Here is a 27,651-nt window from a genome sequence, read left to right as displayed (position 1 = left end):
AGTCGGTTATTTTCTCACTGGTTCCATGTCTGCTATTTCCTTACACTAAGTCCTTCAAAAATCTATGATTTTTTTCATTTTCATTTTTCATGACCTACTACTGCAGAATCCACAAACTCTCCAAATTCTCATTAAAAATGGCAACATTGAAAATATTGATGATTTCTATTAATATGGTTTTCTTAATTATCCTCTTTCTCCTGTTACACTTTCTGATCTACTTGTTTACTATATGAAAATATAGTATGTTTGAATAACTCTCTCCCCTGCTAGATTAAAAACAGCATACAGATAGTTTGTATCTGACTTATTACCTGAAGTTAAACAGTGTTCTAAGACACAGTAAGTATGAAAATGAACTGAGTCACTATTAAGCAATTTTAACTTTGCATTAGCTTATTTGAATATCTCATCAATCTAGATCTAACTTAAACCTCCAGATCATTTTTTCAAATAAATTACGATAAAACATATTGCTTAATACTAAAATATTTATATAAAATATAAAATATTACTGAAACACTAGGTGGCGATTTGGGGGTATCCGAGGACCTCTGATTCTTTATGTCTCAGCACAGAAAGAATTCAGCAAGAGGCAATGATAGATCAGAAGTGATAGGATAGAAAAGACAGAATAGGATGCTTGTGAGGCTAACAAGTGGGTGGGCGAGAGGGTGCCACGCACCGAGAACTTAGTGGGCTACAGTTTTATAATCAAAGGAAAAGTGGGGAGGGGGAAAAGACCACCTTCTTCCTCATTCTTGAGTAGATGTCATGCTTCCATCATCAGTTCCTCCTCCATGTCGGGCAGGGAAGTTTTCTTGTCTCTACATGGTCAAACCGGGATTGTCATGGCACAATGGAAATGAGCAAAAAGGTTTTAACATTTCTATCTATGTTTATTTGTGCTCAATTCAGCCACTCAAGATATTTTTTCATTAAACACATTAGCTTTCCAACTAATTTAGGGCCATATGGGATTTTAATCAGTAAGCTTTTTCTATCTGAAATAGATGCATAACTATTGAATGCTTAGCTTGGAGTGAATGTTTTAGATTGCTTTAAGTACCAACACCATAATCTCTTTGTTTAAACATGCTGGTATCCAGGGTTCCTATTTGGGCTTATAACTGACTCTGGGCAACTTATGCTAATAGGGCAACAAAATTATTCTCATAGAGTTCAAGAGCCCTGTGGCTCCCCTAGCCACTAGGCTCTGCTATATAGCTTTTAGGCTGAAAACTCACTCTCTGATCAATCTCATGAACTAGCCTTAAGGCACTCAACACATAAGTCCTGGAGTTTCCTTCTAACCCCCAATACACACACACACACACACACACACACACACACACACACACACACACAGAGGTGCCTGTGTATGCACAGCTATCCTTTTGTTTTTCCTCCAATAATACTGCATTAGCTTTCCACAGTACCAGAAAGTATTTATATTTACTCATCAATTAAATCAGATCCCAAATCATTAGCCAGAGAAAATTATCTTCTCTATTCTTTGAAGATGAGGACTATATTTTGGAAAAATGTCATGTGTTCCAGCATAACTATAACAAAAAGGAACTAGAAATACACATCTTTAAAAGTACCACATATAAAATAAATTAGTTATAGAAGCTTTAATGAATTTAATAAAGGTTTAATGGATTATGGTATTTGGTTGATTTTAATACCATGACTTTTGCATAAGATTTAGATGCAATGTGTAGGCACCGCTAACATGTAAGGAGCTCAACTAAAGCTCACTGTGAATATCAGTATGTAATCTTTGAAAATTTGGGGATAAATAAAAATGAACTGCTTTTGTATGTATATATGAGTGTGCACAAAATGATTTTGAGAAGAATACACAATGGACATGAAAAGCAGTTACCTCTGGGGACAAATCACTAGTGATCTTTAGGGTAAGGGGAGTCAAGAGTTTAACTGTTAATTTTCTATGTGTAGTGGGCTGAATAATGGTCCACCAAAAATAATGGCTCAACTAAAGCTCACTTTTTTCTTTGAAAACATTTATTCTCCAGTTTATAAAGTTGACTGGAATGAAGGAGACTTTTTCACTATTTTCGTTTATCTAAAATGCTATTCACCTCTTAAATGAAAAGAATATGAAGTAAGTTATACTCTACAAAGGAGTTTAAATAATTGCTTAGGATTTTAATTATTAGTTGAAAGTATAACTGAAGACAAATAATGATAAAAGGCAGTCATTATTTTTAAATGAAAGCTTAATGTTTTATTTTATTAACTGATACTTGAATAGTAATAGTAGTAATACATATACATATATATGTACCATTTATTCAGCCTAATATAAAAAGAGACATTATATTCTCAATTAATTTATTTAGAATCAGAAGAGTTTTCTCAGGAAATTCATATTTTAAATAAAATCACTATTTTACTGATGTGGGCTCTCTTGTAACATAACCTCTGACCAAGTGATCCATTTTATGCTGAAGGAGGTGGCCTGAATGGCAAATGACCCTGGAATCCACTGTTTTTCTCATATTCCACATCACCCAGAAGTACATGACCTGACAGAACACTGGAATGGCCAAGAAAAGACTCAGCTCTAACTCCTATAGGCTTGGAGTACAGTTTTGCAGGATGCAGTATATACACTGAGACAAAGGATGATATACTGTGAGGAAGTAGGACTGACCTTCTCACCATCATTCCCACTGGTTCACTTGCAAAGCTGTGTTTTTCATTTCTACTGGAGGCTATATAAACTAGAGTGGTGTTCAATAAATATTGACTTTCTCCACACCTCCCCACTCACCCACATGTACGCCATAGGAGAGTATATTCTTCTGCTCTACTGATGTTGGACTTGGCAATGTAATGTGCTTAGCTCTTTGGGGCATATCTCTCCACATTTTGACTTTGGGCTCAGACAAGTGACTAGCTTTGGCCAGTGGTACAGTAGCATAGATGACACAAGCAAAAGCTTATTAAGCACAGTAGGGCATTTTAAGGGCATATTTAAGGGCATATTAAGCCCTACTATGTTTCTGCCATTACCATGAGAAGAATATGCCCAGGGAGCCTACTAATCCCAGAACAAGAAACACATAGAGCAGAACCAACTCAGCCAACCAGCAGACTCTTAGCTTAAAGCACAGCTTTCCCAATAGGTCTGTGAGTATGATAATAGATGTTTGTTGTTGGAGGTTTAAAATAGATAAGTAAAATAACCACCTCAGATTATCTATAGACTCTATCCTAGTTGTTGTGACACCAACCTACATTCAAAAATTCATATAATGGATGAAAATTTCTGAAGGGCAAAGTCTATTTCTTGTTTTTTTTCTACTTTATTTTCTATTACACTCTTGGGGATATTAGATATTAGGGAAAAAATGTGTAATTATAGATTTCCTATATTTAGCAAAAACATGAAAACTCAGCTAAACATATTAAAATACTAAATACAAGAGGAGATATTATGCTGACTTCTTTTCCTGATTTTAAAGTATATTCATTGTTCCTGTGAAACATCAGGCAACTTTAAAAGTGTTACTATAGCTGACCCAATAAATACCAAATATTCACATTAAAGTAAGTACTGAAGAATTCATGAGTGGCTAACAACGTACTGTGAAGTTTATTTTTTGTGTCTTTTTTTTTCCTCCAAGGAAGAAAACAGAAATAATCAATTTAATTATGTGTGCTTGTAGTTTTCCCTTTGTTATCTGGGGAAGAACATTGTTATCTGTGACTTATTCAACCTACTATAAAATGTACAAGCAAATTTCAGACACTATTTTGTAATGTAAAGTAGGGAAGTTTAAGCTGTCACAGCCCATGACAGATATTTAAAACTTCTTTTGCTAGTTCTAACTCTGTTCTAAACATATTCAGAAAGTTGACATTTCTGAAAAGACTATTTCTTGATTCTGACTGGCAAGAGTATTTACTAGGATAATTTATTCCTTATTGAATAAAAAAATGTAGGCTAAAATTGAAATGACTAGAAAAAGTAACTTCTGCAATTAATGTAGCATACTTACATTCAAATACCAAAATTTTTAAAAAGTGCTACGTACTGAATATAATTAGGCTAAACCTAACTCCAAGGCTAATAATGTACAATATCAATCAACCAGCCTTTCTCCCTACCTCCAAGGAACTGATCTATCATTAAACCTAATATATATTATTTCATGTAGAAAAAACATCAATATCATCTATTTCTGTTTCACCTATATGGAAAGGAAAAAAAACCATAACAACTTTGCATATACCGTCATTTAGCCAATAAATTGAATTTAAATTATATGTTGATTAGGAAACTAAATTCCCACAAGGAATGTTCTGTTACAATATCTCCAAAAGTGTCTTCTTATATTAAAATTCTTAAGAAGTAAAATTCTCAGAAGTAAAATAGAAAATCCAATGATTTTAACTCAATATTTATTACATAACTTATGTTAAAAGTCATGGACTAATTATTTACCCCAGGTATTTCATTGTGAATTACATAAAAGCATGACATATAGTATGTTACCATATATAAAATATATAACATACAGTAATGAAATAAAATACAGTAATAAAAACTTTGCTTTTTAAAAATTTTAATATTAAAATATTTTATCCAAATTCACTTTTTTATTTATCTGTAAAATATAAGTGCAAATTTTCTGTTTGTACTTATTTATGTATCTGATACAATAGTGGTCTAATTCAATACCTTTAAATTTTAGTGGCGATGATTCAATGCCATTCCTACATCTGCCAAGACAAGTTGGTTGTTTCTGGCTCTGAAGGAATAAAAATTTAGTCTAGACTCTTAAAAAAAGTTTTCTTTTTTATTCCAAAAGAATTGATAATGACCTGTTCTTTTGGGAAATATATTAGAGAATTAAGAATATGGAAATAATATATAGGAAATAAAGACAGATGCAGAAAAAAATTGAGAAAATAAACCATTCCAAAAATTGCAAGTATAACAGTCACCTAATATGTTGAAGAACTTATGAAAGAGATAGTAATCGTTCTTAAATGCAATACCAACCAACAGACCAAGCCAGGGGGCAGAACCTGTGGAAAGGAGAACACATATGACATCTAAGATAGCAGTTTGAGGGAGAGCTCCAAAGTATACTCAAGTCAAATCAATCCTTCTACAGAAAGACAGCTCCATAAAAGCAAAAATGTTTACTCTGTTGTTCAGAATCATATTCCCAGTACCTAGAACCCTGTTTGGCATATGATTAGCACTTGATAAATAGTAAAGTAATGAATGAATGAATGAACAACTTGAATAGAAGCCATTTATAAGTTAGACAAAGAGGCAAAAATAAAAATTTCAAAAGGCAGGAATGGTGTCCCAAACTTGTATGGTTAAAGGGACAAATGGTATAAGAAGTCAAAATGGTATTTTTAAAGTACAGTACACAAGTCCCCAAGGAATCTGCAGTATTCCTTGGAGAAACAACTGATTCCAGGCAGGTCTGGTAGAAAAGGCACAAGCTGTGAATGGGATATTGTGCAAACAACAATGTAAATGAAATGATAAATAGACCATTTTAGTAATGTCAAAAATATCAGGGGTCAAATTAAAGAGATTCCAAGCAGCCAATAATGAGATATTTCTGGATGAAATCATAGAACATCTAAAATTGGGTTTAAAATAATCCATTGGATAGGGGGTATTAGTAGATGAAACAAACAATTCTGAGTTGATAAGTGGAATCAAGGTGATGATTCCTTGATGGTTCATTATACCAGAGTCTACATTTTTGTAAGTGTGGAAATTTTCCCTTAAAAAGACTGGATACTTGAAGTGCTGTGAATCCTGATACAGAGGTAGCCTTTTGCAAAGATTACATTGTTTTAAAAGAATGGCACTTCTGGGACTTCCCTGGAGGTCCAGTGGTTAGGACTTTGCCTTTCCAATGCAGGGGGTGCAGGTTTGATCCCTGGTAGGGGAACTGAGATCCCACGTGCCTCCCAGCCAAAGAGCCAAAACATAAAATGGAAGCAATATTGTAACAAATTCAATACTTAAAAAAAAATGGTCCACATCAAAAAAAAAAAATCTTAAAAAAAAATATATATATAAGAAGGGCACTTCTTTTTTCATCAGTGTATGCATTCTTAAGTAAATGTTTAAAAAAGTTAAAGACATGGAATAAAAAAATCAGTAATAACATATTGTTTTTGTCTTTCTGAAATCCTGATCATTTTTTTAATAAAATGATTTCTCTTTCTTGGACATAAGAAGGCATGCACCTCAAGCTAGGTCAAGCAGACAACACCTCTAGAATGTGTGCCACAATTTTTGACTAAGATTAAGCCTGAAAAACTGATCATGTGATTATAAAGCTACTAGTGGCCATCATGTCCCACAATTCGCAAGATTCTGTCTAAGAAATGAAGAGATAGACTGGTATCAGAAGTCTCTTGAACATTTAGATTCAGCCATACCTAAATACCACTGTGAAGTCCCTTATTTTTTTTAAGTTGTTTTAAATTAGAATTCTCTCACTTTCTACCAGATAGGGCCAATATGCCTAAATATAGAATGAGTTGATAATTAAATTATTTTAGATAGTTCTTATAAATCAACTACCAGTATTAAACTCAGAAATACTGAGCAAGTAAAGACTAAAAAGAAGAGCTCTAAAACACATGAAAGAAGGCAGAAAAATTAAAACAATGATAAGTAAAACTAGAAAGAACACTCTTGACCAGAATAAATATAACTTATTAGCCAGACTAACAAAAACTTTTTCTCAATTCTGTGGGGAGGAGGAGGTGAGGGTTTAATATCAGAATCATAGTTCAAAATCAATGTATTTTAATTTCTTTGTAGTCTCAGGGCATATTCAAGTTAAATATAAAAACAATTTATAAGTCATTGTTTTTAATGGACATCGTCACTCTTTTGCTCTTCTTGTTTTGAATGTCCAGTTTAAAAACAAAACAAAAAGAACTTCCAGTTAATTTTATACATAAGACTTCTGGATTTGTAGGATATCATTTCATAAAGAATCAATTTTGGTTCTAAAATGAGGTAAACCCATGCAAATACCACACATTAAGGAATGATACCTTAGTTATGCTATGAAATATAGTAAACATAGAGCCCACTACCAGTTATATTAGAAGGCAAGGAATGATCTGTCTGAATAAGTAACATTTCAAAGAATAGATAATTTTACTCAGGTTGCTTTGTGGATATTTGTTTGTTTTATTCCAATAGTATTCAATATTTAATCAGAATAAAAGGAAAATAAATGCTTCTGAAAGAAATACTGTTTCAAGCATAAAGCTGTCAATAGAAATGTATCTCTACTCCAAATAAAAATGTATTTGTATTTTACTTAGTTTTATATTCATGGAAATTCTCATTTCCATTTGTAGAGATAAGCAAACCTAAACTTCATTCAGCTTTCTGCATTTCCCACCTATTTCAATCAAAAGTAAGCTAAGGTGTTTTTATTGTTTCTTCAAAGTTGTTCAAGTTATAAGCAAGTTTTTAAATTTATCTTTCTAACAGTCTCATTTTAATTGATTATTGTGTTTGGATACTTCATTTAATATTTAAAGTGAAGCCTCCAGGATTATTTAGAGCCACAGAAGTGCACTCCATCAGGAATAAATAGCCCGTCGAATGGCCCTAAGCCGGGAAAGGGCTTGGTATACTTTTTGAATAAGAAAAAGGCCAGGGTGACACTGGCTATTAAACAACAAGTGGTCTCTAGCTGGCCTGGTTGGCAGCCCCAGACCAAATAGAACTCTGTCTGCTACAGTAGGGAACTTAGATCTTATTCTGAATGGAAAACCCCTGAACATAAAGTAGGTAGTTGGCTTAGGGTAGGGGAGTGTTTGTTGATGGTGCTGTTGCATAATGTGATTTACATTGTAAAATTATCACTTGGCTATTGAGGGAGAACATATTGGAGTTTAGAATTCCAGTGATTATTCCTTGTGTATTTTATCTATAAAAACAAATATCAGAACTTCTTAAAAAATTAAGGTGACTCTTTCTCAAGATAAATATAATTACATACACTCCTTTAAAGTAGCATCATTAGATTAGATTAATATTCTGCTATTCAAGTATTCCATGTCCCTGACAAATGCATAGTAAACTATAAAACTTATAGCTTACAGATAAAAACATAACCTTTTTAAAAAAATACTGCCTTTGAATCTCTCCTACTATTTATTTATGTATTTAGTATTTCGATTATTGTGACGGCATATTTCTGAATTTCTTGTCACCACGGGGGAGGGGGATTGCTACTGGAATCACGTGGGTGCCAAACAACATATGATGCATAGGGAACCTTCCCACAACAAAGAATATTCTAGCCCCAAATAGCAACAGCATTGAATCTAAGAAATCCAGGTCTACCAGGACTATGCCAGTAACATAAAATAAACTGGGGACAGCAACATATAACTTCTCCCCCTAAATATACTATTAAAAAATCGAAGATGCATTCACGATGATAAATGGCAACTGAAGTAACTTCAGCAAAATGGCAGGATAAGAGGTCCTCTGCTCTAGTCCTTCTCACAGAAACACCAATTAAGCAACTATCCATGAAGAATACCTTCGTGAGAATTCTGACAGAGAATTCAGGGGAAAGTTTACAGGTCACCCATGGAGCAAACCAAACCAAACAAAAACCTGAGGAAAAAAATGCAGTTTTGGGTAAGAAGAACAGTTGCATTTTATCGGCATCACCCCGCCCCCAAGCTGCCACAGCTAGGCGCTGAGAAAAAGGGGGATGGGGTCAGGGGTCAGATTTCCCGCGTGAGGGAAAGAGAGACCGAGGTGGATGTCCAACCTCCTCAGTCACTTGGGCGCCGCCAAAGACGCCCACTTCCGCCTCAACTCACACAGAACATTGGGGGAACCTGGCATGGTTAGACCACTTGGGGACAGCTAGGAATAGGAACACGGTCTTCGACGGCCAGTGCACGCGAATCCCAGCAATGACTCCTCGCCCTCCACCCCTCACAGCAGCCACACCAACCCAGCCCCACTGAGGAGCGCATCCCGAGCCTCGCCCCACCACAGAGCTTTTGGGACCGGCCGCACGCAAAATGAAGAGCTGACTCCAACCTCTCTCAGGCGCACGGCTCCCGCAGCAGCCCTGTCCGGAGCTTCTCACCACCGCCCAGCCCTGGAGCCTGTTAGGAGCGGGTCCGCGCTGTTGAAGGCCTGCTAGCAGCTGCCAGACCGCAAGGCCCGGCCCACAGCCTCCGCGACGCGCAGCTCCGACTACTGGCCACGCCCAGCCCGGAAGCCCCATCAGGCACCGCCCCATCACGGAGCCCCACCAGTGATCTGGACGGCCTGCTTCCCTTGACCGCGGTGCGGCGACCCACCAGTGGCCTGGCCAGAATGCAGAGCCCTGCTAGACAGCTGTGACCAGTACAGGGCACCAGCAGTGGACCCTGCCCAACGTGGACCCTGCACACCCCAACAGTGACCCCTGGTAACAAGTCTCTCAAAAGGGCAGGGACGTGTCAGCAGGCCCTGACGAATCTCCCAGTTCTGTCAGGCAGACCCTCCGGAGTGGAACCGAGCAAAGGGCACCACCTCACCATGGTCGCTGCAAACTGATCTGCCCAGAATTGTGGCCTGGCCTGAAGTCGGTTCACGCCATCAAGAACTTCCCAAGTGAAATTTGAAACTGGTACCTGAACATGGAGGGCAGGGAGCGACAGCGACGGAAAAAGGAGGCCGACCACTCCAGACTGGTAAGTGGCAATTTTAATAAGCAAGGAACTTAAATACAAGGCTTCTCTCGGATGGTGGCAAGACAAGTAGCTCTGCACACCAGTCCGCCAGAATTTTGAAAGTCTGCATAGAGGTCTTAACACGGTTCACTCACGTATCCGGTCCAGATGTCTCAGTGGCTGTGTCCTTACGGCAGCTTCTAGCGTTGGGGGAGGCAAGCAGCATGCACATTCCACGGACAGGGGAGGGGGTGGTGCGCCTCCAATTGCCCGGGTCTAGCTCATGAGTCAACTTGCGGTCAGGTCCTGTTGATGACCTCCCTCAGCACTCCACCCCTCGTCAGGACCAGCTCTTGCTAATCCTACATGCTCCCTCTTGTGCAATAGGCCCTGGGTCCTCAGCAAGGGTTTCACTAGCGTGAAGGTGGTTTGTTTGGCTGCTGTCTGGCTGCAGCGGAGGCAGATACCACATAGACAGCAAAGTATAGGCAGGGGCAAGAGAAAAGGCAGATTAAGATAATGATTCACAAAATAAGTAACAATTTTTCCCCCGGGAGACCTATGATCCAAACCCCTGATCTGTTAATTACCCTAGGCTGGGAGTCAGATCACTCAGGGCTTCACTTTTGTGTCCTCATGTGATTTAATAAAGGTGATACATTAGCAGACTCATAAGGTATGAACGCACAACACTGTGTTTGAATAATTGCACAAGTGCCTCCTTGCAAAGCAGTGATAATGTCCACGGCCATCCTATTTTAGAGGACAGCTTTTATTATTAGAGACATTTCAGTGTTCAGTAAGGATAGACTTTGTTGGCTATCACTTAAGGCTTGCTGGGTTAATGTAGTAAGGGCTTCTATGTGTTCTATAAAGTCCTCCAGGCCAATGAAGGGAATAGTGGTCAAATGATTGTTTCAGGGAAAACAGATCGTGCCCATCTACCATTGAGGAGAGGGAGGTTGGCAATTGTTACCATGGAGGGGGGAGGAATTCTCCTCTGTGCTTAAGGAAAACCCAGGGTGCAGAAGCCTCAACACCTAGGTGGAAGTCAAGGCCAAAGTTTTGTGTCACACAATCACTGGTTACCATTCAGGGCTGCCCAGTAAATACCTGGGCAGCATGACCAGTCAGTGCCAAACCAGTGACTATCCTTTAATATGACAGAATGACTGTACAGTTCTGGTCATATTCATCTCATATCCTTGATCTAATTGGGTGAGTTCTGTTTAGAGTCATTTTTTTGTTCCCACAATAGGGATGCATGAGTGCTCAAATGTCTATAACCCAGGATAAGGCGCGAGAACTTAGCCCAAACCTGAGTATAGCCGCAGATGGCTCTGATGGTGGTATTTTTAGGTTTCTTTAGGTTAGCAGTTTGATGGGCTGCCTGTGTAGTTTGACTGACAGATAAAGAATAGCCATGGCCACAGTGTGTGCCACAGGCCAGGTTTCTGAATCAGTATTGGTAATTGAATTAGGAGTACTAGTCGTAGCTGTTCTTCCTTAATGTACTGTTTTAGGGCCTTCTAATTCCCTCCCTGGAGTGGTGATACCCACTGCGGCAATCCTGACAAGCTAGGGAGGGGCAGCTGCCCACATACCCAGCGGGTGGATTGATTCATTTGCTGAGCATACAAGTGGGCCCACTGTAGAAAGGTTTTTTCATAGGATGCCCATCTCCTAACCGGACACCACAGAAGCAGTAGAAGTCTAAGATCAAAAAGACAGATATGTAGTAGGAACTTGTATGATAAGTTCTTCTCCTTCTGTAAGAAATACACTTGTGACCTGATCCTTAAATGTTAATGTGGCTGCAGCTTTAGGAATTAGACCTAGTTGTGCATACCATATGTGTTGGCTAGGGGAGGCAGTACCGTCAGGCATGAGGAGATGAACTGGTGGCAGGATATGCCACACCAGGACCCCCACCTTCTCCCCACTTTCAATGTTACATTTCAGTCATAGTGCTTTTCCACAGGACTGGCTTGCAGTGGGACAACAGGATCCTGGTGGAGATTATAAGGAGGGTTCCCCCTCATCCAGGGGTAGGGAGTAACTCACTCATCCCAGTGGAATGTACCATTGCAAATTCCAGTACTTGAAGCCTTTCCCAGGCGTAATGGGATTTGGCGTTCTCAGCAGCGTAACACGTTGATGCACGGTGAGAGTCAGGACAGTGGTTGTTTCCTGTGACTTCCATACCTTTATGGTGTTGGGTGTCTCAGCAGGGGTTGCAGTCTGGCATATGGGGCAACAGGCCCTACGTGCTGATCATTTAAATGTATTAAAACTTGGGATAGTAAATTAGTCCACCCAGCCAAGGTGGTTTAACCAGTTTAGTTATATAATATGCTGCTTTAATATTCCATAGACTACTAACCCTGTGGCTTGCAGGTATATAGGAGAGATGGAACCTTCATTCAATGTCATGTTTTCTGACCAGTCTTGCACATCATGACCTTTGAAATATGACCCCTGATCACTGCTATTTGATGAGGGTATTCATACATGATACTCACCTTCTTTAATCCCCTAATGGTGGCAGCTTGGTTTGCAAGGCAACTGGGAATGCTTGGGTTAGGCCAGATACAATATCCATACAAACCAGGGCATATTTGGAGCCCTCACTCAGAGGTCAATATAATCAATTTGCCAATCTCTCACTGGTTGGGAACTTCATTGGATGACCCCATATTCCTTTGGAAGTTGCCTTGGACATTGTTTAAAATACAGACAACATGCTGTTACTGCATTAACCAACTTGTATTTCAAGGGCAATCTGGCATCCTTGGCAATATGCCATCCCACCTGGACATTATGATAGCCTCTCTTTTTATGGGTCCATTCTGCTGTATCTACTGAAGGGTCTGTTGCTAGGGCTTGTTACCTGAGCTAAGGCATCAGCTTCCTGATTGCTGGCGGCTGTCAGCTCCTTATGAGCCCATATGTGGAAGACAATAAGGACTGCTGCAGGCTCTTGCAAGCAAACCCAAATGTCTGTCCATATATCCTAACCTCACAAGGACTTATTCATAATCATCCACCCCCTGGCTTCCCATTGTCCAAGCCAGGGATCCCCAACCCCCGGGCCGCAGACCGGTAGCTGTCTGCAGCCTGTTAGGAACAGGGCCGCACAGCAGGAGGTGAGCGGTGGGCAAGCAAGTGAAGCTTCACCTGCCTCTCCCCATAGCTCTCATTACTGCCTGAACCATCCCCCGCCCCCATCCTTGGAAAAATTGTCTTCCACGAAACCGATCCCTGGTGCCAAAAAGGCTGGGGACAGCTGGTCCAAGCCATAGAATTTATCCCTTTAGAGCAGCCCAGCTGTCAGTGCAAAGGGAGTGATTATGGCCAGGGTTTATAAGTGTTCACCAGCCTAACCACTCTGAGATGAGCCCACCAGCTGCTGAGCCTTGTTCCTGTTCCCAATCCAAATGGTGTCAGTGTTAGGCTGAATAGCTACGGCAGTCCATGTGAATAGAATGCCAAACTAGATATATCAGTATACCAGGTATCAGCAGGAATTTTCCCCAGTCCCTTTCTACAGGCCACAGGGGCCACCACAAAATAGGGGCAAGGGTATTTGTAAGATCTACATATTCTACAGGGCCTAGTAGCACCTGCAATTCTAGAGACAGTGGGCAGCATGCTCCTTTGCTGCAAATAGGCTGCCACTTAGTCAAAGTGGGAGTTTGAGCCATGGCAGAGGTAGGTCCATGGAACATATTCTCAACCTGCCCCTTGACAGGAAGGGAAGTTCTTATCATGACATGGTCTTCCTTTGTGAGAGGCTCTTCCTGGAGGAGCACTGTGTGCATAGCTAGGAGCTGTTTCTCTGAGGAGGTATATCAGATTTCTGCTCCCTTCCAGAGCTGGGACCAAAATCCTAGGTGTACTCTCTTATGTTGTCTCTGCCACAGTTCCCAACTCATAGCTTCCAGAGTCACAGATACATCTGTGTCAAATGGTAGCCCTGTTTGGGAGATGCCCAGGGCTTTAATCTGCTTCGGTAGTATTTTTGACTTCTTAAAGGCAATTTGCTGCTCTGATCTCCAGTCCCACACTTCACAAGGCAGTATAAGGGATGGAGGCACTGTGCCAGGTGGGGAATAATAGTCTTCCAAAACCCCTAAATCGCTACAGCGGCTTGTATCTCTTTCACATTCTTAGGGTTTGGATAGGCTTTCACTTTATGAGTCACAGCTTCTGGGACAGTGCACATCTTACTTGACCAATCAGCTCCCCAAAACTTTATGGCAGTGCCTGGATACTGAGGGGGCCAGAAAACTTCTGAGGGTTACCATGAACTAGAGTAAATTCAGCTCCAGTATCAACCAAAGCCATCACTTCTTGTTTATTTCTGGAGAACCAGGGAATACAGAGCTCAGCTTGGGGCCTCTGATCACCTCCAGTGGCCCTCACCTGGAGGCAATCTTGGCTTTTATCTTTTACCTGGGGCATGGGAGGCATCCACCCTAAATAGGACTGTATTTGAGGTCTCTGCTGGAATGGTAGGGGCATCAGGATGGTAGGGTCAAGTGGGGCAGCTCTGAAGTATTCTTAAGATTTTAGAGATAACAAAAATGTATTTGTGATGTCTTAATTTTTAAATGTCACCATGAAAATCACTTTTTTTAAAAATTTATTTTGTTTATTTATTTATTTTTGGCTGTGTTGGGTCCTCGCTGCTGCGCGCGGGCTCTCTCAAGTTGAGGCGAGCGGGGGCCACTCCTCATTGCGGTGCACGGGCCTCTCACTGCGGTGGCCTCTCCTGTTGCGGAGCCAGGCTCCAGGCGCGCGGGCTTCAGCAGTTGTGGCACACGGGCCCAGCAGCTGTGGCTTGCCGGCTCTAGAGCGCAGGCTCAGCAGCAGCGGCGCACGGGCCCATCTGCTCTGCAGCATGTGGGATCTTCCCGGACCAGGGCTCGAACCCGTGTCCCCTGCAATGGCAGGCGGACTCCCAACCACTGCGCCACCAGGGAAACCCAAAACCACACTTTTTTAAAAACACGATATAGGATGGCAAAGTATGGTACAAGTAAATTATGTATAGGCTTAATTCAGCAGAACTTAGTAATGTGGAGGTCTTTGGTGACTACCAAAAACAGTTTCAGTGTTGTATCGGGACTAAGACCTACTTGAAGTTGTTTGGGAATCATAGGGAGGTGAGAATGCAGATTAACTTACTATAGATATCCTTTTTGAAAAATTTTGATGTGAAGAGGAAATGAATAATGAATTCATAGCTGAAAAAGTGTATGGATTCAAATTTGGAATAAATAAATAAATATATTTGAGATGAAATTTGAGATCCTATTTGTATGCTCATAAGAATGATTTAATAGAGATATAGATACAGAAATCGATAATGTATCAGACAAAAGTACTAATTGCAATAATGAGATCTTAAAAAGAGAAGTATAGAATCCAGAGCAAAAATGAGGCCTTGATCTAGAGAGAAATTTAAAATTCACACTAATAGTTAAGAAAATAGATAGCAGGTACAGGAAAGATCATATATTTGGAGGTGAGATGAAAATATGCCTGTTTCTTTTTAGGTCAGAGTAGCATGTACTGGCTACATATTACTTAAATATATATACCAGTTGTCCAGATATTCTGATATTTACACTAGATGCTTGAAGAAATAAATATTCTGTGTACACTGAATTACTCTGTATTATATAGACATTACTGCCACTATCAGTGTGATGTGTATAAATTGTTTTTAATATTTAAAGTACATGTCATAGTTTCATGGACAAGTTTATCAATACTTATGGTATCCAGTATCAGCCACAACAAATCCAGTCATCGTTAATTTTACATGTGTAACTATATTTTGCTATGGATGACTGCAAAATGGTTCACGTACAGAAAAATCTCCCTAAGGATATAAGTACATAATATAAGAGATGATAGATAGATAGATAGATAGGGGTGATATATTATAGATATATTTACAGATTTATATATAAATGTAATAATGTTATAAATCAATCATTTGAAAAAACAAAGCAACTAGAGAAAGAGAAAAAATTAAGTAAACTTGAAATGAATAGATACGTAGTATTGGGTTATAAATAATGTTGTAGACAACAGCATACAATTTAATTTTTGAATCATTATTTCAACAAAAAAAAAACCTTGAATTTCTTGCTATTTTTCTTAGCAGTTGATTTTGCACAGCTACATGCCATTAATGCTTTAATCTGCTAATCAACCAAAATGATAACTTGAACTAGAAAAACTTGCTTCCAATTATCAGCAATAATAGAATTGTTATCAATTCTGATATGTGACAATTTCATAGCTACAACTATTTCTAAGACCTATAAAACCATTTAACTTCCAATATAAGAATTTTCCAAAATGTGTTCACAATCATACTCATATCCATCAAAATGTTAATAGTTCTTTTTCAAAATGCTTCCATTGCCTAATAAAATTCAGTAGTAAATATTTTTACCTTTCCAGACATTGTCAGTTCAAATTAGTGTATTAAAAATATGATAAACCCTGCAGTAAATAAAAGTTACTGTTTACTATATTGTATTAAAATGTGTTTGGTGACAGCAGCCTTGTTTATCCTCAAAGGTAACCTACCTTCTCAATATTCCTTGAGAAATGAGACATTACTCTTCAGGCATCAGGATAGAAAATGCTATTTTAGGATATTCACTATGCCTTCATTTTGAAGGGGAAGAAAAACAGATTTTATAACTATACCTATTAAAAAAGAGCAAAGTTGTTTTTGTGTGTGTTTATGTCTGTATTTATTTTAATGATGTTCTCCTCTTCCCTGGGGAGCCAACATCATAATAAGGGATAAGGGTTTTTACTAAAAAACATGTGATATAACCCTTAATGTGAAATATCTTATTTTTTAAATCAATTCCACCACTGTACCATAAGTTACTTTCTCCCTAGTCTCCCAAGATCAGAAGCTTTTCTTCCCTCCCTATTCTGCAATTGGATTTGATAAAGAACAAGCAGAATTTTGACAAACTCCAATAGCCAGGACATAGACGAGTAAGGAAAGTCAAGTAGAAGGGAAAATTTTAAAAGGATTTTGTTTTCTGGACATTATTCATTTAACTTGATTGAAAAGTAAATAAGAAAGTCAGTAACAACAACCACATAAAAAGAGATCTTATGATCACCTAGTTGGTTGTACAGTGATTGTACACAATCATAACTTAGTCAAGCATTTTTTAGCATAAAGGCCCCATCCAGTGGTAAGCTGGACTGGCTCATACCAGCTCCCATCATGTGCCTCTCTTCCCAACTTCATCACATGAGTCACATCACATGAGTAGCTTGAAATTAACAACAGATGTCAGCAAAGGCTACAAATCAGAACTTTTTAAATCCACATCATTGGTTTTACTGGTAATAGAGGAATATTTTAATTGCTCTTAAACAGTGATTCTGAAAGTAAGGTCCGTAGGATAACTGTATAAGTTTCAGTGAGAAGTTGTTAAGTATGCATAGTCCTGGATTCCATCCCATATCTACTGACTCAGAATATCTGGAAAGGGTCCAACTATCTGTGTTTTTCTTTTCTTAAATTAAGGTGTAGTTGATTTACAATATTATACAAGTTTAGTTGTATAAGAGAATAATTCACAGTTTTTAAAGGTTAAACTCCATTTATAATTATAAAATATTGGCTATATTCCATGTGCTGTACCGTATATCCTTGTAGCTTATTTATTTTATACATAGTAATTTGTACCTCTTAAGCCCCCAACCCTATTCTGTCCCTGCCCGCTTTCTTCTCCCCACTGGTAACCAATAGTTTGTTGTCTATATATGTGAGTCTGTTTCTTTTTCATTGTATTCACTAGTTTGTTTTATTTTTTAGATTCCACATACAAATGATATCATAAAGTATTTGTCTTTCACTTTCTGAGTTATTTCACTGAGCAAAATAGTGTCCAAGTCTGTCCTTGTTGCAGATGGCAAAATTTCATTCTTTTTTTTATAGCTGAGTAGTATTGCATTGTATATATTTACCACATCTTCTTTAACCTTCATCTATTGATAGACACTTAGGTTGCTTTCATGTCTTGGCTATGGCAAATAGTGCTGCAATAAACATTGGGGTGCATGTATCTTTTAGAATTAATGTTTTTTGTTTTCTTTGGATATATACCCAAGAGTAGAATTGCTGAATCATAAGGTAGTTCTATTTTTATTTTTTTGAGGAACCTCCATACTGCTTTCCACAGTGGTTGCACTAATTTACATTTCTACCAACAATGTACAGTGGTTCCCTTTTATCCACATTCTTGCCAACATTTATTATTTGTGGTCTTTTTGATGATAGCTATTCTGACAGGTGTAAGGTGATACCTCATTGTGGTTTTGATTTACATTAGTCTGATGATTAACCACATTGAGCATCTTTTCACATGCCTATTGGCCATCTAAATGTCTTCTTTGGAAAATTGTATATTTAGGTCTTCTGCCCATTTTTAATCAGGTTGTTTGTTTTTTTGATGTTGATTTGTATGGGCTGTTTATATAATTTGGATATTAACCCCATAGTGGTCATATCATTTGCAAATATTTTCTCCCATTCAATAGGTTGTCTTTTCGTTTTGTCCATGGTTTCCTTTGCTGGCCAAAAGCTTTTAAGCTCAGTTAGGTCCCATTGGTTTATCTTTGCTTTTGTTTCCCTTGCCTTACAAGATGGATCCAAAAAACTTTGCTATGATTATGTCAAAGAGTATTCTGCTTGTGTTTTCTTCTAGGAGTATTACAGTTCCTGGTTTTACATTTAGGTCTTTAAAATCCATTTTGAGTTTATTTTTGCATATGTGTGAGAAAATGTTCTAATTTTATTCTTTTACATGTAGCTGTACAGTTTTCCCAGCACCACTTATTGAAGAGACTGTCTTTTCTCCATTGTATATTCTTGCCTCTTTTTTTCATAGATTAATTGACCATAAGTGTGTGGGTTTACTTCTGGGCTCCTATTCTATTCCACTGATCAATGTGTCTGTTTTTGTGCTGATTTGATTACTGTAGCTTTGTGATATAGTGTGAAGGCAGGGAGTGTGATTCCTCCAACTCTATTCTTTCTCAAGATTGTTTTGGCTATTCAGGGTCTTTTGTGTTTCCATACAAATTTTAAAATTATTTTTTCTAGTTCTGTGAAAAATGCCATTTTGATAGGGATTGCACTGAATCAGTAGATTGCCTTGGGTAGTGTGGTCATTTTAACAATTAATTTCTTCCAATTCAGGAACACTGTTTGTGTCATTTTCAATTTCTTTCATCAGTGTCTTATGGTTTTCTGAGTACAAATCTTTTACTTCCTTATGCAGGTTTATTCTTAGTTATTTTATTATTTTTGATGCAATTGTAAATGGGATTGTTTCCTTAATTTATCTTTCTGATAGGTCATTTTTAGTGTATAGATAGGCAACATATTTCTGTGTATTAATTTTGTATCCTGAAACTTTACCAAATTCATTGATGAGTTCTAGTAGTTTTTTGGTGGTGTCTTTAGGATTTTCTATGTATAGTATCATGCCCTCTGCAAACAGTGACAGTTTTACTTTTTCCTTTCCAGTTTGAACTCCTTTTATTTCTTTTTCTTATCTGATTGCTGTGGCTAGGACTCCAAATAAAGTGGCAAGAGTGGGCACCCTTTTCTTGTTCCTGATTTTAGAGGAAATGTTTTCACCCTTTCACCATTGAGTATTATGTTATTTATGGGCTTAATATATATGGCCTTTATTATGTTGAGGTAGGTTCCCTCTGTACCCACTGTCTGGAGAGTTTTTGTCATAAATGGATGTTGAATTTTGGCAAAAGGTTTTCTGCATATATTGACATGATAATATGGTTTTTATTCTTCAATTTGTTAATGTGGTGTATCACATTGATTGATTTGTGGGTACTGAAAAATTCTTGCATCCCTGGGCTAAATCCCACTTGATCGAGGTATATGATCCTTTTAGTGTATTGTTGGATTCAATTTGCTAATGTTTTGTTGAGAATTTTTTTCATCTGTTTATCAGTGATTTTGGCCTGTAATTTTTTGTGTGTGTGTGATATCTTTGTCTGGTTTTGGTATCAGTGTGATCCTGGCCTTAAAAATGAGTTTGGAAGTATTCCTTTCTCTGCAATGTTTTGGAATAGTCTGAGAAGCATAGGTGTTAACTCTTCCCTAAATGTTTGGTAAAATTCACCTTGGAAGATATCTGGTCCTGGACTTTTGTTTGTTGGGAGTCTTTTTTTATTACTCATTTAGTTTCAATACCAGTAATTGGTCTGTTCATATTTTCTATTTCTAGAAATGGAATAAATTCAATTTCTAACTTGTATAATTCATTTCCTTGTATTTTCAGTCATATTTAAAAGTTTGAACCCAATCAGTCTTCCCAAAAGATGAAAACTAAGGAACCTCATATTCTCATTTTGTACCAAATCATTTATAATTTATAATGTTATTTTTTTATATTATAAGTCTGATTTGCTGAATTGTATCATATGAAAAATATATACTGAAAATTTTTTGCTGTTTATCCTGAAATATGTTTCTAAAATGAAATATGCTATTCTACCTCCTATGAAACCTTGACGTCCCCAGTTAGATATGATCTCTTTCTAACCCACTGATTGTTATTACCGCATGTAAATGCACACTGCTTCAGACTTGATCCTGGTTATGCCACTAACCATACTGGTCTCTATGCCTCGATTTTGCTTCTTTTGAAATGGACATAATCATAATACCTCACAATAGTGTTGTGAGGATTGATATAAAATGTTTAGGCTAATGTCTGAAACATAGTAAACAATAAAAAAATATCATATATTCATTTAAATAGTATCCATCTACTTTCAACTTTAAAATGTAATTCACCATATTAAACAACTTAAAAGAGAAATCATATAGAATCTAAGTAGAGACAGAAAAACATTTGACAAAATCTAATATCAGCTTCTAATTTAAAAACTAATCTCAGCAAACATAATAGAAAGGACCTTAAACCTAATCAAGGGCTTCTATGAAAATTCAAAAGATATCATGTTTAATAATGAAAAACAATGTTTTCCCCTAACATGAGGAAAAAGACATGGATGTTTGCTCCACTCAATTATATTAACCATTATACTAAAGGTTCTAGCTAGTACAATTAGTAAAGAAACCAAAAAAATGACATTCAAATTGGAACAAAAATAAAACTGTCTTTTTTCTTATACAATATGGTCATATGTGTAGAAAATCTAGAGATATACACAAAAGTTACTGGAATCAATAATTGTCATTATAGAGGGTAAAAATACAAAGATCAACTCAAAATCAATTTTATATCCATATACTAGCAATTAACAAACAGAATCACAATTAGAAATAATTCATTTCATAAAAATAGCATGAAAATATGCAATAGAGTGAAATCTGTGAAAAGATGTGAAAGACATGTACAAAAAAGCTATAAAATATCTCTGAAAAAAATTTAAAAGTACCTAATTAAATGGGAAGCAATACCTTGTTAATGTGTTGGACAACTAAATATTATTAACATGTCAGTTCTCCCAAAATTGATCTATAGATGTAACACAGTCCTACACAAAATCTCAAGACTGTTAAAATTGCAATTTCCAAGCTAAATTTCAGTCATATGTAAATGCAAATGACTTATATAGCCAAAGCAAATTTGAAAATGGTGAACATTATTGGAAGGCAAACCATACCATATTGTAAGATTTATTGTAAACTGACAGTATTAAAGAGAGTGTAATATTGACATCAGTTGATGAATGGAAGATTGAGTCCAGAAATAGGCCTACACATATAGGGACAGCTGATATTTCATAAAGATACAAAGGCAATTCAGTGGAGAAAAAAAGTTTGTTTCAAAAAATAATGCCAGAACAATTGGATATACACATGCAAATAAGGCAACTTTAATCCATACTTCACAATATATTTAAAAAGCTAACTCAAAATGGATCAAAGAATTGTAAAATCTAAAACTGTCAAGTTTCTGAAAGAAAATACATAAGATAAATTTATATTACCTTGGGTTAGGCAAACATTCTTCATTGATACCAAAAACCGTGATTCATAAAAGAGCAAATTGATAAGTTGGACTTCATCAAAATTAAAACCTCAGGTCTTCAAAAGAAATTGTTAAAGATTAAATAGGCAATTCACATGAAAAAGAAATGAAGGAAACAATAGCAAAGATCAATAAAGCTAAAAGCTGGTTCTTTGAGAAGATAAAAAAAAAATTGATAAACAATCACCCAGATTCATCAAGAAAAAATGGGAAAAGACTCAAATCAACAAAATTAGAAATGAAAAAGGAGAATTAACAACTGACACTGCAGAAATACAAAGGACCATGAGAGATTACTACAAGCAACTATATGCCAATAAAATGGAAAACCTGGAAGAAATGGACAAATTCTTAGAAAAGCACAACTTTCTGAGACTGAACCAGGAAGAAATAGAAAATATAAACAGACCAATTACAAGCACTGAAACTGAAATTAAAAATCTTCCAACAAACAAAAGTCCAGGACCAGATGGCTTCACCAGCAAATTCTATCAAACATTTAGAGAAGAGCTAACACCTATCCTTCTCAAAATCTTCCAAAATATAGCAGAGGGAGGAACACTCCCAAACTCATTCTGCGAGGCCACCATCACCCTGATACCAAAACCAGACAAAGATGTCACAAAGAAAGAAAACTACAGGCCAATATCACTGATGAACATAGATGAAAAAATCCTCAACAAAATACTAGCAAACAGAACCCAACAGCACATTAAAAGGATAAAACACGATGATCCAGTGGGGTTTATCCCAGGAATGCAAGGATTCTTCAATATACACAAGTCAATCAATGTGATACACCATATTAACAAACTGAGGGATAAAAACCATATGATAATCTGAATAGATGCAGAAAAAGCTTTCGACAAAATACAACACCCATTTATGATAAAAACCCTCCAAAAAGTAGGCATAGAGGGAAATCACCTCAACATAATAAAGGCCATATATGGCAAACCCACAGCCAACATCGTTCTCAATGGTGAAAACCTGAAACCATTTCCACTAAGATCAGGAACAAGACAAGGTTGCCCACTCTCACCACTATTAATCTACATAGTTTTGGAAGTTTTAGCCACAGGAGTCAGAGAAGAAAAACAAATAAGAGGAATCCAATGCAGAAAAGAAGCAGTAAAACTGTCACTGTTTGTAGATGCCATGATGCTATATGTAGAGAATCTTAAAGATGCTACCAGAAAACTACTAGAGCTAATCAATGAATTTGGTAAAGTAGCAGGATATAAAATTAATGCACAGAAATCTCTTGCATTCCTATACATTAATGATGAAAAATCTGAAAGAGAAATTAAGGAAACACTCCCAGTTACCATTGCAACAAAAAGAATAAAATACCTAGGGATAAACCTACCTAAGGAGACAAAAGACCTGTATGCAGAAAACTATAAGACACTGATGAAAGAAATTAGAGACAATACAAACAGATGGAGAGATATACCATGTTCTTTGATTGGAAGAATCAACACTGTGAAACTGACTATACTACCCCAAACAATCTACAGATTCAATTCAATCCCTGTCAAACTACCAATGGCATTTTTCACAGGACTAGAACAAAAAATTTCACAATTTGTATGGAAACACAAAAGACTACGAATAGCCAAAGCAATCTTGAGAAAGGAAAACGGAGCTGGAGAAATCAGGCTCCCTGACTTCAGACTATACTACAAGCTACAGTAATCCAGACAGTGTGGTACTGGCACAAAAACAGAAATATAGATCAATGGAACAGGATAGAAAGCCCAGAGATAAACCCATGCACATATGGTCACTTTTTCTTTGATAAAGAAGGCCAAGAATATGCAATGGAGAAAAGACAGGCTCTTCAATAAGTGGTGCTGGGAAAACAGGACAGCTACATGTAAAAGAATGAAATTAGAACACTCCCTAACACTATACACAAAAATAAACTCAAAATGGACTAAAGACTTAAATGTAAGGCCAGACACTATAAAGCTCTTAGAGGAAAACATAGGCAGAACACTCTATGACATAAATCACAGCAAGATCCTTTTGACCCACCTCCTAGAGAAATGGAAATAAAAATAAACAAATGGGACCTAATGAAACTTAAAAGCTTTTGCACAGCAAAGGTAACCATAAACAAGACAAAAAGGCAACCCTCAGAATGGGAGAAAATATTTGCAAATGAAGCAACTGACAAAGGATTAATCTCCAAAATATACAAGCAGCCCATGCAGCTCAATATCAAAAAAACAAACTACCCAATCCAAAAATGGGCAGAAGACCTAAATAGACATTTCTCCAAAGAAGATATACAGATTGCCAACCAACACATGAAAGGATGCTCAACATCACTAATCATTAGAGAAATGCAAATCAAAAGTACAATGAGATATCACCTCACACCGGTCAGAATGGCCATCATCAAAAAATCTACAAACAATAAATACTGCAGAGGGTGTGGAGAAAAGGGAATCCTCTTGCACTGTTGGTGGGAATGTAAATTGGTACAGCCACTATGGAGAACAATACGGAGTTTCCTTAAAAAACTAAAAATAGAACTACCATATGTCCCAGCAATCCCACTACCGGGTATATACCCTGAGAATACCATAATTCAAAAAGCGTCATGTACCACAATGTTCATTGCAGCACTATTTACAATAGCCAGGACATGGAAGCAACCTAAGAGTCCATCATCAAAGAAGATATATACAATGGAATATTACTCAGCCATAAACAGAAACGAAATTGAGTTATTTTAAGTGAGGTGGATGGACCTAGAGTCTGTCATACAGAGTGAAGTAAGTCAGAAAGAGAAAAGCAAATACCATATGCTGACACACATATATATGTAATCTAAAAAAACACAAATGGTTCTGACGAACCTAGGGACAGGACAGGAGTAAAGACGCAGACGTAGAGAATGGACTTGAGGACACAGGAGGGGGAAGGGTAAGCTAGGATGAGGTGAGAGAGTGGCATTGACATATATACTACCAAATGTAAAATAGATAGCTAGTGGGAAGCAGCCGCATAGAGCAGGGAGATCAGCTCCATGCTTTGTGACCACCTAGAGGGGTGGGATAGGGAGGTTGGGAGGGAGACTCAAGAGGGAGGAGATATGGGGATATATGTATATGTATAGCTGATTCACTTTGTTACACAGCAGAAACTAACACAACATTATAAAGCAATTATACTCCAATAAAGATGTTAAAAAAAAAAGGCAAGTCACAAACTGGGAATAAATATTTGTAAAGAATATATCAAATAAAGGATTTGCATTCAGAATATATGAAGACTTCTCAAAACTTAGTAATGAGAAAACAAAACTCCACGTTGAAAATTGGCAAAGGATTTGAGCAAGACACTTTACCCAAGAAGACATATGGCTGTCAGATAAGCACAAAACACATGCCCAATATCATTAGTCGTTAGGGGAATGCAAATTTAAATCACAATGAGATATAACTGCACATCTATTATAATGGTTAAAATTTCCAAAGATTGAATATAACTAATGTTGGCAAGTCTAGTTCTGTGGAAGAACTAGAACTGTCGCACTCTTGATGGAATTGTAAAATGACAAATCAACCTTGTGAAACATCTTGGGAATTCCTCAAAAATTCTTACAATGTGGTAACTTATTTCCTCAAAGCCAGTAAGTCAGGAGAATCCAGCTGATATGCGTCACCTTCTTTAAGTGCTCACCTGAGTAGGTTGGGCCCTCCCAGGATAATCTCCCTCCTGATTCACTCAAGACAGCTGGCTAATAACAACTCATGGAAGTGGTAACCTATCATATTCCTAGGTCTTGCCCACACCTGCATGGAGTGTTTTATAGAAGGGAGGGCTATAGAGGTATAGGTCATTGGATATCAGTTTAAAATTCTGCCTACCATGATCCTCATTTAACCTATTCCCTCCAAGTGATTATCTAGTTTTAAAAATATCATCCATAAAATATCAGAAGATATTAAGTTTTTAAAGTGAACCATAGAGTGCAAATGGAATGAGAGTGCTCAGTCATTTTAATAGGCATAATTGAACTGTGCTGGTGAGCTTCTCTGAGAAAGACAAGAAGTAATGGAGGGATGGAGTGAGGAAGGAAAGTAGGGAGGGAAGGAGGAAGGAAGGAGGAGAGAAAGAACAAAAATCGTTAGGCTGATTCATATTTTGTAATGCTGTCTTAAAATCTATCATGATTAGGAGATTGTTTTAAAAAAAATAAAAAATCCATAAGTGTTTACATTTAAGTTTTAAGAAGTAATTTGTAGTATACTATAATTTGTTATTCTCTCCTGTTTCACAGTTAATCTTGCAAAGTAGAAACCAAGTGAAATGAACTTGGAAAATTTGTCTTCTCTCTTTGCCCCTGTTATTCTTTCCTTGACATAGGAGGAGTAAGTTGCCAGGTAAATGAGTTTTGTATAAGCAGTGTGTATGTTCCACCCATTTCTTCTGGGCACTTCTTTCTGAATTTACCAGTAGGTAGGACATCACCCTGCTCTGATTCCCAGCCCATGGAGGTTCTTGTCTGGGAGACCTGTGGTTGTCCACTTCTCTCTGATTCTGCATTTGGGTGGCAGAGACAGAAATACTGATCATTGACTCCCTAAAACGTCAACAACCATTAAAAGCATTTAGTGCCTGTGAATATAGAATTATGGAAGTCAATTATAATGTTCCTAGAGGATTAAGTTCACATGCTTTACAATTTTGAAAAGGGTTAATAGCTTTAATATGTTGTGCTCTTCTATTTCTGAATTCTATTCTTTGGTTAAAGATAGGCATTTTAATCTTTTAATAGATTTCTTTCAACTTTGTTAGTTATGCATGCTTTGCACCTGTTTCCATAGCTGTTAACCACTGTCCCCTCCAGAAATTTTTGGACTACATTTTTAAAAATTTTATTATTCTATGCTTCCCATTAGTACTCTAATTTGGTGTCATGGAGTGGATTTCCACTTCTGAACTGATGACATGCTGATTTGCCCAGAACATAATTTCTGAAATGCTAAGGATTTTTGCTCAATGCCATATTTACTGTAGGACATCAAAGTCTGAACATCAGGTAATTGGTTAGCTCTTAATAACAGATAGGCCTGATTGCTCTCAGGAGGCTTTTGGCATAGTTTCCACATCTACATCCTAGTTCAATTGCATTCATGTAGAGTAACACATTGACACTCCACTGTGTTAACCAAGTTATTAATTATAGATTTCCAGTATTTCCTCATCAGGTACAATAGTAAAGGTGGCATACCTCTAAGTATTCCTACAGAGTGACTGTATGGCTATAACAAAATAATATTTTAAACCTATTTCACATTATTTTTGAATGCTTCCACTGTCTTATTCATTACATGGGTTTTAGCAACATTCTATATCACACAATCACACTTTTTCAGAAACTTCAGAAAGAACAATCCTCAGTTTTCTCTAGGCTTAGAAAATAAGCCTAATGTGGTTACCTACATTATTATATGTTGTCTCATCTGGCAGAACTGATTTATTGATCAAAACACTTGATATACTTTGATTTCTTACAACCTCAATCTGTTTGTACTATTTGGGGTAATTACCTTACTCATTAAAAGATTTGTGATAAGCTCTCTGTACTTGTAATATATATATAAATTTAAAATATGTGAAATTTATGAATAGTAAAAAATTGCTTTAGCACATTTTATAACGTGAATAGTTTACACTTTAAAATGTCCATTTATGCATATTTAATAAATTTAATGAAAACTAGGGATTTTCTATATTAATATATTATTCAATAAGTATGTATTTGAGGCATATGTATGATGCTAAAACTGAGGTAAATTAGAGTATTGTAGTT

The sequence above is a fragment of the Balaenoptera borealis genome, assembly GCF_965194805.1.
Source record: "Balaenoptera borealis genome assembly, chromosome: 4".
In the NCBI taxonomy this organism is placed as follows: Eukaryota; Metazoa; Chordata; class Mammalia; order Artiodactyla; family Balaenopteridae; genus Balaenoptera; species Balaenoptera borealis.
Note: the sequence above shows the minus strand (reverse complement) of the source record.